Genomic DNA, 16,252 nt, shown 5'->3' with positions numbered 1-16,252 from the left:
GTTTTGATAGAGAGAGAAAGTCAAAAACACTTTGTTTTTGTTTACTAATAAAAGAGAAAGAGAGAGAGAGAATCAAATTTTCCTAGCAAAATTAGAAAAAAAAATGGGGTGGCAGATTTTGTGCTTAGATTTGGTTACTATACAAATTCTTCTCCATTTTTCCAGTGTTTTTATTTTTGAAAAATTATTTCATTATTTGTTAGTGTAATTTTTAAAATTTATAAACAAAATTAAACATATATGTTTTTAAGAAATATTAAAAATGAAAAATTAAATAAAAATAAAATATATCAAATTTTAAATTAAATTTATGAAAGTTAAAAGATTATACTGAAAATATAAAATATATTTTTTTTATTTTTACAATAAAAACTAGACAAAGGAAAGGGGTAAAGACCCTTCCTCAATGTAACTTTTTTTTTTTAATTTTATATACTCCGTTTTTTGATCCAGTGGATGTACCTATGAAGCATATTTGGAGGGGTATTAAGGGAATTTCATTATGCCCTTTTCGGTCCGTCAAACGTGGGATTTAGTGTTTTTAACGAAAATCGATGTGGCTGTGATTTTTACCTGAGTACCTGACATGGGGCATATCTGCCACGTATCAGCTCCATGTAATCTATGCCACGTAAGCCGATCACAACGGTCCAAGAAGCCATCAACAATTATAAAAAAAAAAAAACAGGTGAAAGCCCGTTATGAACGTGACCCAACCATGGACCCCACTGCCTTTTCGCACGTGTGAAGTGTGAGATCTTTTTTTCAGAAGTAATAACAAATTTAAATTAAATTAAAAAAAGAAAAGAAAAAGAGGATTCTCCTCCAGCCCTCTTCCTGCTCGCCCACGTTTGTGGGGCCCAATTATGGTTTCCCGTTTTGCTATGCTACCTTTGTTTTTGTCCGCTTCTTTCTTTAGCCGGCGTATCTGTACGGACAACAATTCGTGGGAGTGGTAGTAATAAGTAAGTGAATAATCCTCTTGTGGGACCCGTTTCTTACATTACGTTTTTTTTTTTTTTTTTTTTGTATTTTCAATGAAATAACATATTTTAAATTTGTACAAAATTTTTTGTTATAATTATTTTATACTTGAGAAATTTTTTTTGTTCTTATAATGTAATGTTACCATTTTTCATTTTAAAAATTAATTCGATTTAATTATTTACAAATTAAAAACGTTAGTGGTAAGAATCACTTCATATTATTGATAAGATTTAAATTCAAGAAATATCATTATCAATTGAATTAATTTTTGATTGATTCCTTGTTAAGTGGAAATGCTTTTTTTTATTTGTATTTGGTGCGACGTTATAGTTTTGTGCAAGTTAATTAAATCAGCTAATGGAATTGAGATTTGGATGATAATTACAAAACCATATTAATTGATATTTGTCTCATTGTTTCTATTCACAAGTGGGCTGATTAAAGCTACCAATCAATTAATTTTAGGTATTTAATGAGAATAGGAAATTAAAAATCTCATATGGTAATTATATTTTCATCTTTAATATTAATAAAAGGATTTATTTACAAATAATTAAATAATTTTTTTTATATAAAAGAGATCATATTTTGAAGAGAAAAATAAAAATGGTAAGTATTAAATTTTGAATATCAAGTTTACTGGATAAAAGACAACTAGATAATTTTGTGTAACATGTTAGGACTTCAATTAGTTTGGCATGATATAGTTAGATAATAAAGGATTTTTTGTGATAGTTTAAGAGTACATTTGGATTAAAAATTTTAAAAAATAAAAACATTTTAAAATACATCATATCAAAATGTTAGCATTTGTAATTAATTTTTTGAATAAATATTTCTTAGAAATAAATTGAGTATATTGAAATTTGATGTGATAAAAAAGTAATTTTAAAAGAAGAATAATGATATTAAAGATAAAAATAGATATGTATAAATCAAATATTTAATATGGGTATCATTAGATTTGTGAAAATATAAAGATTTTTTAATATAAAAATAAAAAAAATATTTGTTAAATAAAATGATATTTTCCTTTCTTAAATTTTTTATTTTATTGCAGTAAAGAGATGAAACGTTTGGAGAAATCTTGAAAAATCACATAAAATTTTAAAAAAGAATTTGAGCCTTTCAAATTCAATTTTTAAATTTAACCTAAAATTAATTTTTTTTTTAACCCAAACAAGTAAATTCATTTTTAGACTTTTGAAAGTCTTAATTGAAATAAAATCCCTCCTTTACCACTCTATAGTTAAAAAAGTTTGAAATTAATTTTAATGAAAGAAAAAAAAAAGACCCACCAAGTGACTTTAATCAATTGCATTATCAAACGCATGATATAAGAAACATTAAAAACAATGACTTCAATAATAAGCTCTTGACATCATTATTACAATAGAATTAAGTACTCTTTAAAGGTTCTTGATTGATCCTAGGTTAATTAAGATGCAAATGAGGTAAATTATTAATTGATTTTATCAACCAACTATGGTAGCTTCATGATATTGAAATCGGTTCTAATACTAAAGATTTTCGAGTTTATATTTCAATTGTAATTCAAAAAATTTTTTTTTTTCAATTAAAGATATAAAGTTAGTACCCAAACTTTTTAAAAACTTCCTAATAACGTTTAATTGCTTTTACTCATTCTTCTGATTAATCCAAATAAAGTGCTAACTTGAATCACAATGTTTAATATCAATCAAATTAAATATTTTAAAGAATATTATTTGTCTGTTATTTATATTTATTTTTTTTTCTTTTGGTTTTATCTTTATTTTTACACATACAACTTAAAAACAAATTTTCTTATCATATACAAAAGAGATTACAGTTTGAGAATAGAAAAATAGGCTGTAGATTTTCGGATTTGAACCCTAAATTTGGATATTACATTTTAAAGGTGATTATATGAATAAATTGATTTAGATTAAGATTTGAAAATTTTTTTACCTTTTTATAATCATTTATATGGAATATAATTAAGGCATGGACTGCCCATTATAACCAAAAAAAAAAAAAAGAAATCCAGAATGTGTCATATCTCTATGAGATCTTGATTAATGTGAAATTTCTATCAAATCATCAATGTTTGGTAAGCTTGATTCCAAATTTAATCCTATGCTTATCCTATATCTGTTTCATGTCATTTTTGGATAGCAGATAACTCCACAGAATCAAGATAAGTATGGCTGATATATAGCTTTTCATGCCCATTTAGTTCTTAAAATTTTTTTTTTTGAAAATTTTAAAAAATAAAATTTTAAATGCATTTTCAATGTGAGAATTGATATCTAGAGGTGGGGTTTTGGGGGTTGTGGATTTAGATAAGGAATTTATTAAAAAACTATTGCAAATTAACAAGACTTATTTATGAATTCCTAATTAACATGACTATTGCTTGTCACATTAATGTTTACTTTTTTTTTGGGGGGGGGGGGGGGGTAACTTTTGGTAGCTGAATGCATGTAGATTTGCATGGATACTGTTTTTTTCTTGCTTTCCAAACAGCTTAAGTTTGTCGGTGCCATACTATGGGGCTTTCCTTGGATTTTTTTTTTCTGATGAAGATAAAAAGTAATGTGGAGAGAAAAATGTTCCAACTTCTACTTCAAATTACTTTGTCATACTAAGCAAACTATATATTTTCATGAAGGGTCAACATATTAATTGCATTGAGATTGGTGCAAAATTATGAATTTGCCAGGGAAGAAAATTCTTGATTAATTCTAGATTTTATAAAGGAATTGGAATTCCTGCCTTTGACTGAAACCCATTTTTTTTCCTTCAAAATTTCCTATTTTGAAGGTATTTTGAAGGTCAATCTGTTTGGGGTGAGGGTGTTCTTGGCTGGCTTTGAAGAAATGATAGATTGCCACCATAATTTGTTCAGTCATTCCCTTTTATATCATGATAGATTTCTTAATTCTCCAATATTATTCTTTCATAATTAACTATAACAGCTCAATGAACTTTAATATCATGGTTGGGATAACCAAAAAAAAAGAAAAAGGGTCAAATAACCATATATTTATAAAATTACTAAATACATTAACAGTAAAAATTTGTAACTCTCACTGATAAGATTAAAATAATGATACATGTGTCTTAATGTTTATTTAAAAAATAAAAAAATAAAACTTGTATCGTCATTTTAATCCATTTGTGAAATTAAAAAAACTTTACTATTACTATATCAAATGATATATATATATATATATATGTTAAAAAGGACAAGTCAAATTATTCATAGCTAGATCCAAATTCTCCCAGCAACCAAACTTTGGTCCCCCACTTCTTTCCCACACTAAATTGAATCTACGGCCAAATCGTGCTACCACAATGAGAGGCTATTGAACAACTTGAATGAATGGGATAGAACAGCCCCTACAATAAATGTATACAGATGGATTCACACATCCCACCACTGTCCCCTTCTCATCTTCCAGTTTTTTTTTTTTTTTTCATCTCCTTGATATATGTTTTATTTCTACAAACATTAATTATTTTTTTTTCATAAATGAGGTTAAAGCCAAAGGTACAAACCAAGAAAAAAATTTATAAGTGTTAAAAATCAAATTTTAATCTTGTAAAATTCCATATTTTAAAAGAAAGTGAATAAATTATTTGAATTAAACTTCGGTTATTAGACCAGTATTTCATTTTGTTGAATTCTTCATTCCTGAATTTATGAAACCGGTTGATTATGATCTGTCCTTTCAAACAATTCTCTCTTTCTCTCCTTCTCCTCCAACTGTCATGTTCTTCTATCCGTGCTTATTTCTCTTGCAATTTCAAGTCTCTTTTAGCATCACCATTTGGGAGTTCGCTTCACTCCTCTATTATTGCTTTGCTTTCATCATATCCCAATGGGATTCAACTATAGCCACCTCAAAAGATAACAAAAAGTTAAAAAAAAAAGGGGGGGGGGGAACAATGTGAAATATACATCAAACACGCAAAACAAACCAAAGCACAATTGTAGATAAGTAGGTGTGATCAGTTAAATTCATGATTGATCCTATCAAATGTTTATTGTACATTAATTGTGCTGTCAAAAACTCAATCTAATTATAAAAATCTTGTATTATAATATATATTTATATATGATTAATGGGTGTTTAATTGAATTAAAAAACACAGATTTCCTAGAACTTTCAAATGGGACTTTTCTAGAAAACCCAGACTCGCTTTTGAAAGTAGAGTTTGTAGGGTTGTAGCAACAACAGCAAAGTAGCAAGTAGCCAGCCACTCTTTATTTTCTTCCCATTATATCTTCAGAGGCAGGTTTTATATTCCAACCACTGGGTGATCCCATGATGATTCAAAAAGCTCTCAAATATAGGAGCCACCAATATGGAGAAAAAAGGTAGTCTCATCTCTCCTTTTGGGGTTTCCTTGCAGCACATTGGGTTTCTTTCTCTTTTTCATTTTTTCTTCTTCTTTAGTTATTATATATACTCCTATGAAAATGAAATCTTGTAAACATGAAAAAAAAAAAAGAAAAACCATCCTTTTAATACAAAGTGGGTGGCTAAATGATAGTAAATTGGAAAAATCACTGATAGAGTGCTTATGCTTTTCTAGCAAGGCAGAAAAGGGCTAAAATGGGTCCCTTCAAATGTGCTTGAGTTGTGATTATTGACCTAATTGAAAAAAGAAAAAAAACCCAATTAGAGTAAAATTAGGTTTGTCAATGAGACTAAATGATTTGACACCACCTTAGCATGCTCATATATAAATATATTACTCACTTTTCCTAATGCAAAATTTACCCTTCCAAGTGGTCATTGGCTTCACATGAACTTTCCTTGGCCAACTGATTACTTGCAATTATGTTTGTTTATTAGTGCAAACCCTACCCTAAATTAATAAGCTTTTGGTTTTCACACAAACATGGGTATCCAAGAGAGATCATGCACCAAATAATGTAATTGATGAAGTTGTTTTTGCCCTGTTTTCTTTTCTGTCACCCACCTTTGATAAGATTCATTAATTTGTGGAGATATTAAAGTTTTGGTTCCATGAAACAACGGAAACCCATTTGTGGGGACAAAGTTCATTGGACGTTCCTGCAATTTGTGACAATGAATTTGCCAAAATGTTTATAGTTTGCTTTGAATAGATAATTAGAAGTGAAAAAAAAAATTAATGCAAATGGTTGCATTTCTTTGAAGTCATTTGTCTCTCTCCCTCTTTGGGGACAAAAAGTGTAGGTTATTAGTAGGATTTTGTTGAATTCAGGACTTATTTAACTGTCATGCTTGTTAAAAACCTAAAAATGTACTTCTAAGAAAAAAAATTTTTCACTTAACATATTTAATTTTCATTGTTTTGAGCTCCATTGGAGAGCTTAGTGACAATGCTTCTATGACACTGAAAAATACGTTTTATAATTGAATCTGAACCTATCAATTTTCTTTTGAAAATTTATTTCAGTCCTTTTGGGATTGTTCCTTCTAAGAAATGACCAAAATTTTAAGGTATTCATTTTTCAACCCAAGTACGTGGTAATTTATTTCATTCTTATTGCTTATATGTTCAAAAGAAAATAATTCTTCAACCAAAAAATAAAACTATATAGTTGCACCAACCCCATGTGTTGAGTCCTAACAGTTGATTTTCATCAAATTTATTTAACAAACCCATCTAATACTAAAGAAATCATTGTAATAGAGGATTTTGGTTTTCTTTGGGTGAATAAAAATCTTTCTTACTATTAGGAAACAAATGGAATATAAAATAGAAAAGGACTCCAACAATCGGGGTACGCAATGTTGATGTTGAAATTTGTTGGCATTTCCCTTTGTGAAGTTGCCTTGAAACACATCGGGTTGCAAAATTTTCAAAAGAAAATAATTGAGCTAACTTTCATGTGTAAGAAAAAGATTTGATGATGCAAAACTTTTGTTTTTCTTCACTTTCTTTCATATCAAGGTTAGAAAATACTCTCCACCTTTACTAGCGATCGATGGACACGAATATCATATTGTGTTGGCTTTGGATGATGGATGGAGGTTCCATTTTCCATCCACTTTTCAACAAAAATCCCATTCATACATTAATTTTGTGTAATTGACAGAACCAAAGGGAGATTCCAGTAAAAATCAATACCTTTCGACCACGAAAATGGACAAAAAATTTTGAAACCTTCCCCTAACCCTAGCGATGGTGATGGATATCAAGTCGTTTTCTGATAGAATTTCTCCTTTGGAGGCTGCCAAAAATTTTGATTGTTTGTGCTGTAGACCCTTTAGTGTTGTCATTAGTCACGTACTTTATCAAAATTAATATTACAACATTGTGGACCAAATTTCCAGCCTTTCAATCTTTTAATGATGTGGATAGATAGTGGTCTATGTCTTTGTTTTAAGTTCAAAACCATTTTTAGATTAAAGGTGGGTACTTCTTTGGCTTTATTCATTAATCAATATATAAATATATCTCCGTCTTTTTCATATGATGATGACAACCCTAGAATAACATGAAATTCTAGCTACATATAATTAATATAAATAGTTGGTTTTTTTTTTCTTTTTTTTTTTTCTCTCTCTTTAATTATTACTTAAATTTGAGCAATCCATCTTGCAAAAAAATGAAAAAAAAAAAAAAGAAAATTTCTTCTAACAATCCTTATAATTTTCATATATAAATTCATTGCACACTCTACAAACCTATCCCTAGACCATATATGTAAAACAACTGTGGCATGAATCACCAAATTAAGCAGGAAGACAATTTGTTGATAGCCTTGGAGGATGATTAAATGAAATCTAAATTCAATTAGACTGAGCAACGACCCTAAGTTTTGAATATGCCTTTGAGTTTAATGATGCAAGGTCATTGTTAATTTACTTGTGAATATTATTTCTTGAAAGTGGCCAAAGGCAGATTTTTGGCAACTGATTCCCTTGTTTTTTTGGCACCATGAGCGGTTATACTCTACACGTTATTGAATTTGATCAATAAGTGAACAAAATAACATTTTGTACAATTTTGAATCATATTAAGAACTTGTATGAAAGGACAAAATGGAAAAAAAAAGGAAAAAAAAAACTTTGTTTGAGCATGCAATATCATCACAAAAACCTAATTTTCAAGCAAGCATCAGCTGATTACAACGTGGTAGGTGTATCAATTTCTTGCAAATTTCCCCATTTCTCTACTCTACAATTGACACAAACGTAAAGGCATTGAAGTGTCATCTAATGCCATCCGCTCAAATTGCACTTAAATTTTAGCTTTTGACGTGTAGCAAATACCAATGTTTAACCAAAAACAAGTTGTTCTCAATAAATTTCTATCATATAGCGCTTTCTGCATTATCTGTGTACAAAACAATCGAAACAAATATAATAAACAAAAAAAAATCAAATGAAATCAATGTTATCTGTCACTTAAAAGAAAAAAACAATTAAACAGATTGTGATCGCACCCATCATATCTGACATAACATAGTGTATCTTCTGGAGGCTGTTAGAGTACCATGATAGCTACATTTTGCTAGTAATGCTGTCATTAATCATCTGTTTGGAGCCTAATTCTGATATTACAATTATGGGTTTAATTAAGTGCTTAATTTATATTAAGACGATTGAAGGTTTATCAAAAACAAATAAACTTTTGATAGGAGCTAGTTTCTCCAAAAATATAATTCTTGGTATGTTTCATTCTCCCTAATTTATAAGCTTCTCAAAATTTTATTCTGTATTGATTTTATTTTCTTTTTATCTTAATATTTATTTTGCGTATCCTTGATAATATTATTGGAAGAAATTTGTTTGGTTTTAAATTACCTTGTACCCATTAATGTTTAATTAAAATTTTGCCTATCAAGTATTTAAATATATACATAATGTGGAGATCTTGTATGTGTAACTATTGTACTTACAAATATATAATTTGATCAAGATCTCTTTTTGAATGTGATAACAATGTCAAATGAACAGAAAAAAAATTTGTATTAATATCAGCTTCTTTGCTCATTAATCCAATTTTTTTTTTCTATAATGGGATTTTCATTTCTTAGAAGTTGAGACAACAATCAAATGAAATATCATCAACCTTACAAGTCAAAAATACATATAAATTAGTGAATAAAAAAATAGAAGTTAGGTGGCTTATCTGGATCACGAGATAACATCATTAGCATATCTTAATCATTGAAACCGTAGAATATAATATCACCCAAACGTTTCATAAAGTATATATATATTGTGGATATTGAATTGGTCTTCTTTTGACTATATATATATATATATTATGAGCAAAGATATATAATATATATTTGCTAATGCCCAAAACAGATTTTATAAGATTCCCCAAGCTGAGGTCACCTTTGATCCATTTCAATGTGAACATCTTGATTAAAGATGTTGAAGAAAATTTTGATTAATGTAACTACTCATTATAGTTGATTATTGTACTTGAATCAATGGGAAAATTATTAACACGAGAATTACTGTCTGGTGAAGAGAAATGAAAATTTCATGATGAACAGATGAGCTGAAAAAAAATAAATCAAAGTACTGTTTATTGAAAGGAAAACCTCGTTGCCGTGTCACCTGTAGAGAAGACAATTTGAATGGACATTGTTTTACCATTTTGACAATATGCAAAATCATTTTCGAAGAAGGCCCCATTGTCAAAGACCAAAATTTCCTTGTAACTCTGCTTGTTTCAGTTGGATTTTTAGTTTCATTAGATCTATTTTTCATAGGTAACTGTTAGGAGTATTTTTTGGTTAGGAGAAAATGAATTTTTTTACTAGAGATTATTGACAGATAATCAAGAATATTTTAAATTTTTAGATTAACTTAATATGTATAATATCATGTCATTTCTGTTACATCATCAATTTATTTTTCAAATTTCTCGCATTTCATTTATAAATAAAATTATCTAAATACTATTTAATCATTTTATTTTATTATATATTTTTTTTTCCATTTTGACTTCTCATTTTAACATCAAAGTACAAACGTAAAAAATACATTTCTCTTTATTTTGCACGTAATTCTCTCTTGTTTCAGAAATTTCTTTCCAAATTCCAATTCCAGCTAGAGTTTTGAAAGGAATAATAAAACCTAATTAATCACATGCTTTGTCATACATCTGATCAGTCGGCTTCAATTATTTTCTTATCACAAATACATTTTCACATGTTTATCAATTAATCGTATCAATTACTTAGTTATTTTTTTTATTATTTTAAGATCAAAATTAATCGAAAATTAACTTAAATAGTATGTATATAAATCAGATTTATAAAAATTATGAATTTAAAAAAAATTAATATTTTCTCAGACGAGTTAAATAGATAAAGATTAAAAAATCGAAAATAAATTAGGAATTAAAAAAAAAAATCAAGGGATGACTAAAATCGAAGAACCGAACTAAACCCAATTTTTTTTTTCTTTTCATGTTCGAGAATGGTCTGGCAGAATTCGTTATGGTGACTTTTGATGACGAAATCAAGGGTTACAATTCAATCCAATCTCTTTTTGGGGGGTCTTGAACTACAGAAAACAACAGATTAGACGTTTCAACAACCTCCTGTTTCATAAGATTTTATCGTTGTTGTCGTGGAACCTGGTAAGAAATCTGATAAGATCAATGTCAGTTCACTGACCTAAACGATAGACACAAAACCAAATTTGAAGAAAATCAATTGCTGTAATGACCTTAATTAAATTAATTTGAAGTGAAATATACTTTTTTTTTTTTTGTTTCTTTTTGTTTTCTGTGAAAGCAGGTAACCATAAGCCCACCAAGCCTAAAAAATCAAATGTGAAAGCAGAAACTTGGGATTCATGAAATACTCAAATTTGTTTGTTTTTAGAAGAAAAGACAGGTTCAAAATATATGCCAAACTAATCAAACCTACTCCATTATATTCATGTGAAGGCATTCTTCAATGTCCCATTATTTTCTACTTCCCCCATTTTCTTTTTGGAGGACCACAAATGATCGAAGCACAAAAACTTCGAGATTCGATCTTAATATTTTTATCAAAGAATGGGTGCTTATTGGTTTTAGATAAAAGTTTAAAACGAATTTAATTTAATTTAATTTTTTAAAATAATATATAAAATTATAAATTTTTAAAATTTAATTTGAATCAAAATTAATTTTGTTTTAAATTGATTCGAATTAAATTTTATGGATTAGGTTTATTAGTTTTTTAAATTTTTTTTTTGTTTTTTATATATTATTTTAATAAAAATTTTAATATATTTAAATAGATTTATATATATAACAATTATTTTATTTTATAAAATTTTAAAAATATAAAATTTAATAAAAATATATAATTCAATTCAATTCGATTTTTTTTTATTTTTCACATCTCGATCAAAAATTTAATTCAAATTTAATATATATTTAATATTTGATCTTGATTGAAACCAAATTAAAAAAATAAATTTAAATATTATGATTTCAAATCGAATTTTTATTTTTTCTATTTTTTTCTCATTCCTGTCTATTATATGGGTTATTTGCATTAAGCTGGCATTGGACAACTATGTCAAGTAAAATTAGATAAAAATATATGTGACAAAGAATCAACTCATCTCTCATGCACCATTGTGGCCTGTCACGTATGGCACCACTTGCCGCCGTATCAATCATTTGTTTGCTGACAAATTTTTAAAGAAAAAAAAAAAAAACAAAGAACCTATCATATCTTTTTCTTCAATGTTTCTCCTCATCCATGGTTTTGAGATTTGCATAAAAATTATTGTGATTTCAATGTGTTTGATTAGTATTAAATTGAAATGCACTAACTAGCTTAATTTTTTAATGCTTTAATGCTCAAATCATCACAACCATCATCATTAACAATTTTTTTTTTTTGTTCTTGTGATTAGAAAAATAATGCCTACAATCCACATGATCTCCTTGGATAAGAAAGAAAAAAAATACCTAACAAAGAGAGAAAATGAGGAAAAGTGTGAAATGTAGCTTGTTTGATATGTTATCTTAGAGTGGATGACAACAAGAGCAGGCAAAAAAAAAAAAGGAAGGGATCTCTTGTAAAAAAAAAAAAAATCATGTAGGACTAGGAGTATGTTATACCTTAATTTATGTAAATGTAATGTGGGTCCTTTACTTTGTTTCACAAACTTTTGTTTTTTTCCCTCAATAATTATAATAATTATAACAATCAGAAGTTGAAAGCGAGAAAAATAGTGGTTTAATAAATGTTGAAGCTAGAATTAAAGGTTTGTTTCTTTTTGTGGGTGTGGGAAGATCATTTATAGCATAGATTGTAGGACTGATAACTTCAATTTTGTCGCATTAATGATTAACCAATCCCCACATGCTACTGCAGAAATCAAGACCTGTAAAAAAATTAATGAAACAACCCCATTTTTTTTGGTCTAAATCTTTCGAGTATTTGATTGCTGATTGACCCATATCTGAACCTTGGCAGGAAAGAGAGCAGAGGTCGTTGATTGTGCAGAATTTATGAAGTGGACAGAGAGGCAAAGCACATGCATTATCATCTAGTTTTGAACTTGTCTGTCTTATGAAGAAAATTTTGAAATGGGAGGGGGACAGAATTATTAACAGCTATGGAACCTGATTCCTGAGAGATGTTAACCCAAAGTTTTGTAGCTGTGTTAAATATGGCATGGGGGCAGAAACCTACTAAAGATTGGTTTGGCTTTTTTGGTTCTATATTTTGATTTTATGACACATTTTCTGGTTTGCATAAGATGGGTCCCTTGATAGGGAAATGATTTTATGGGAGAATTTTGAAGGCAGATGGATTTGGTGGTGTTTAGAACTGAAATAAAAATGAAATAGAAAAAAAAAAAAAAAAAAACAAAGGATTGGATCCGCAATTGCACTAATTATGACATGTTTGAAGTCTTGGCTTGAGAGAGAAGCATCCAAATGAATGAAGCTCATGACACTTGACCAAAGACAGATGGTGAAAGAAATCACAGGCACAACCACCAGGCAATTAATATTTGAGTTATGGGGGTAGAACCAACTTCATTGTGGCCCATAAGACTTTAATCTGGTTGGGCTTTGGCCCCTTATTTGAGAAATTAAGGTGAAGTCAAGCCAGTGGACCCAAGAGAAACAAATCCTGGTCAAGTCAATAATCATTTTCCTAAACTTGAATCTGCTGTACTGGTGGGTGATACCTAATAATGCAAACTTCTTTCCTTTCATTGGCAAACGCTCTTCATTGTGGATGGTTAGCTGTGGACTATTTTATGTGCTTATCTTGTAATAATGGTGGTCCAAGGTGGGTTTTTCAGATTAAGTTTTGGGGAACTATTTTTTCTTTTTGGTCAGCATTGATCAGCACAGCTGACAGTTTCAAATAACCATTGAAATTTACATTTTTCTTTGTGGACTGTCAATGCTCATTGACTTTGAAATTGATAAGGAATCAGACATTATTGCAGCTGAATAATTTATATATACCAACCAATAATACATTGACAAGATTTTGTTTTTGCCCTTTCTGAGGTATAGGTATTAGAGTTTGGCTTTAATGAAGAGATTTTGCAAATTCAATCTTCTCGCACTGATCAAATTGAAGAAAACTGTTAAGTTTGATAGTAGTAGGACTGACTGTAAAGTGGTTTGTCTTGTAAGTATTTTTACACATATATAAATATATAAATTATCGTATCTCAATTTTTATTTAAATATTAAATATGTAATATATATTTTTTAAATTTATAATAAAATTTTTAAAACTTTTAAATTGAATTATTTTTAATTTTTTTTTATATAGTTTCGTGTTTAAAATTTTCAGTTTTAACTGAGATACCCTTTTCGACCTTTATTATCTAAGAAAGGAAAGCAAAACGAAATTTCCTGCTGGTTTGAATTACATGGTTATATGGTAGTGGAACTTAGACTGAATTTATTATCATTGAAAAGAATGGATAACGGTAATCATTGTGCCTCAAAATGACAAAATCAAGCCGATGACGAGGCTAATTAAAGCCCAGCCCAGTTTTTGACAAGCAAATCCGAGACAGAATACAGCCCATCTCTGGTTCAGAATCAAGCCTCAAGACTATCTCATTGTCTTTCAAAATCTTCGTAGTTGTTAAATTAGATACAAATGACAAAAGTTGTGCAAAGTTCGCTACCAAATCTTAGTTCGAAAGAAAGACATTTGTTGGTTGAAAAAAGGGATAGCAGCTAACATAATGGTGATGGGTAGTAGAAAAATTGCAGCCATTGAACAAAGGCAATTCACTTGTTTTTTAAGGAAACCAGCTTGCTCAGTTCTGTAACTTGGGTTAATCCTCGAATGTGCTTGGATTTCAGTGTTGGGGACATTGGTCATATGGAAACGAAGTTCTAGCACTTTAAGCTCAGCTCAAGGCTTGTATCCGAATCCCAGCAAATTAGAAGCTTGAAGGCTCTGAGTATTGGTTGGATTACTGAATGAAGCAAGCCTTTTGGTGCATCGTCTTTGTAATCACAAAGCTTGGACTGCAATGGCTCATTTAATATTCTAGCCTTTAATTTATTTTGCTTATTCAAGTCAATAGCAATAATAATGGATTGTGGGGTGCTCGCTCCAAAATGATTGGATTTAAACGTATGAACAAAGAAGAAATTTTGAACATATTTTGGTTTTAGAAAGAAATTCAGGTACACTCATTTAAAAATGACACTTATAATCTAGTGGTTACTGGTTAGATATAGCAAATAAATTTGTTTTAAGTACATATTGACTGAAAATATTAGCAAAACATTAGGTCTTTAAGAAACAAAAGAAAAAACATCTATAAGTTATGAAAACTCCTTGGGTTAATTGGGCGCGGCCCAATTACTTTGCTCCTGTATAAACCCATTTAGAACCCAAAAATTAGTTATTTAGCAAATCTTCTTCAACTTCCTTTCCTTCCTGAATTAGAACCTAATCGATATCACCACAACGAAAAAACGAAAATCTAAAAGAAAATCAAATACCCACCAAGAAACAACAAATCCAGGGGAGTTCTTGTTCAATATAGCCAAAGTACTAGCTTCTCAGATCTGCAAATCAGTTGGTTTTAGTCTTAGCCAAGTTCTTGCCCTGGAAACCCTGACCCTGGTAGCGACTAAGTACATGGAACCGTGGCCAAGTCGGCTGTATCATTCTCCAATGCTGCCAGCCGTATCCAATCCAACCTCCTAGACCTTGCCAATGCCCTCGACGACATTTCCCTCCAGAGCGGTTTAACGGGTGCATCTACTCTCTATCACAACAATTGCTTGTTGAAGTCCAGTGTTTTGGAAGATTTGTCAGGTTTTGTCATCTCCACGGATGAAATACCTTTCGCCAAGCCCATTCAGAGAGCAACAGAAAGGGAAAGAGAATTAGTAAAAGCATTGCCAGGGAATTTGCAGAAAGGTACTCATATCCCAGAATGGTTGCCAGGGCATCCTGATGTATATAGTTATGAGAAATGCAATAGAAGAGTTAACGGGGAAGAATTGTGGGAGAACTCTAGCTCGGTTTCGGGGTGTCAAGGTGATAGTTTTGAAGAGAAAAGAAATTGTAGTAATGGTGGTAAATTGACAAAGGAGAGAACAAGAGTGAAGTTCAGGATTAATGGTGGAGGAAAAAGGGTGCATTTGAATAGTTTTAATGGCCATAATGAGTTTGGTCAAACCAAATATGAAGAGGCAGAAGCTGATTATATGAACCTGTCAAATCCAAAGAGAATCAGACTCGTGTATAAGAGAAGAAAGCGATAGTTTCTTTAGATTTTCTTTGTTGCGAGAGAGATCGAAACTGGAAAATGGTTTGGATTTTGAGCATTTGGGATTGCCAGAAGTATAGGCTCTTCGATGGGAAGTGGCCAAGTGGTTTTATTCGGGCAATCTATTTGGCTGGCCCTTAGAGTTGAACCCAGGAACTCCTTGAGTAGATTGTAAATGATTAAAAACCTGTGATCTCCACTGGGCCACCATTTGGCAAGCAGCTTTAAGAATATTTTATTACTTAATCTCTGTTCGTCAATCAAGTTTTGGAACTAAACAACCGTTTTTTCATGATTCAACATGCAACCTTCTTTCCTCGTTTGAGTATAGAATTGTGTCTCCATTTTCAAGTCAAATGTCAGATCTGAATAGTATTTCTCCCAAAGCAATTACCATTCCTGTTGATTGGTGCAAAACTTTGAGCTAAGAACGAATGGGTTTATTGGACTAAAGAAGCATTCTCACGTATGTTTTGGAAACTTCAAACAGACAATCAATGGCTCGCAAGTTTGAGCTAAAAATAGAACATCAA

The 16,252-nt window shown here is 29.8% G+C and overlaps 1 pseudogene; it reads left to right on the top strand.

Annotated features, from left to right (window-relative positions):
- The first annotated feature begins 12,892 nt into the window (after window positions 1–12,892).
- Window positions 12,893–15,854, top strand: LOC149510658 (uncharacterized; annotated as a pseudogene).
- The last annotated feature ends 398 nt before the right edge of the window (window positions 15,855–16,252 follow it).

This window comes from Durio zibethinus, chromosome 28, assembly GCF_047325235.1.
Source record: "Durio zibethinus cultivar Kanyao isolate XHJ-2024 chromosome 28, ASM4732523v1, whole genome shotgun sequence".
NCBI classification, from domain to species: domain Eukaryota; kingdom Viridiplantae; phylum Streptophyta; class Magnoliopsida; order Malvales; family Malvaceae; genus Durio; species Durio zibethinus.
This window is presented reverse-complemented; position numbering and strand designations above follow the sequence as displayed.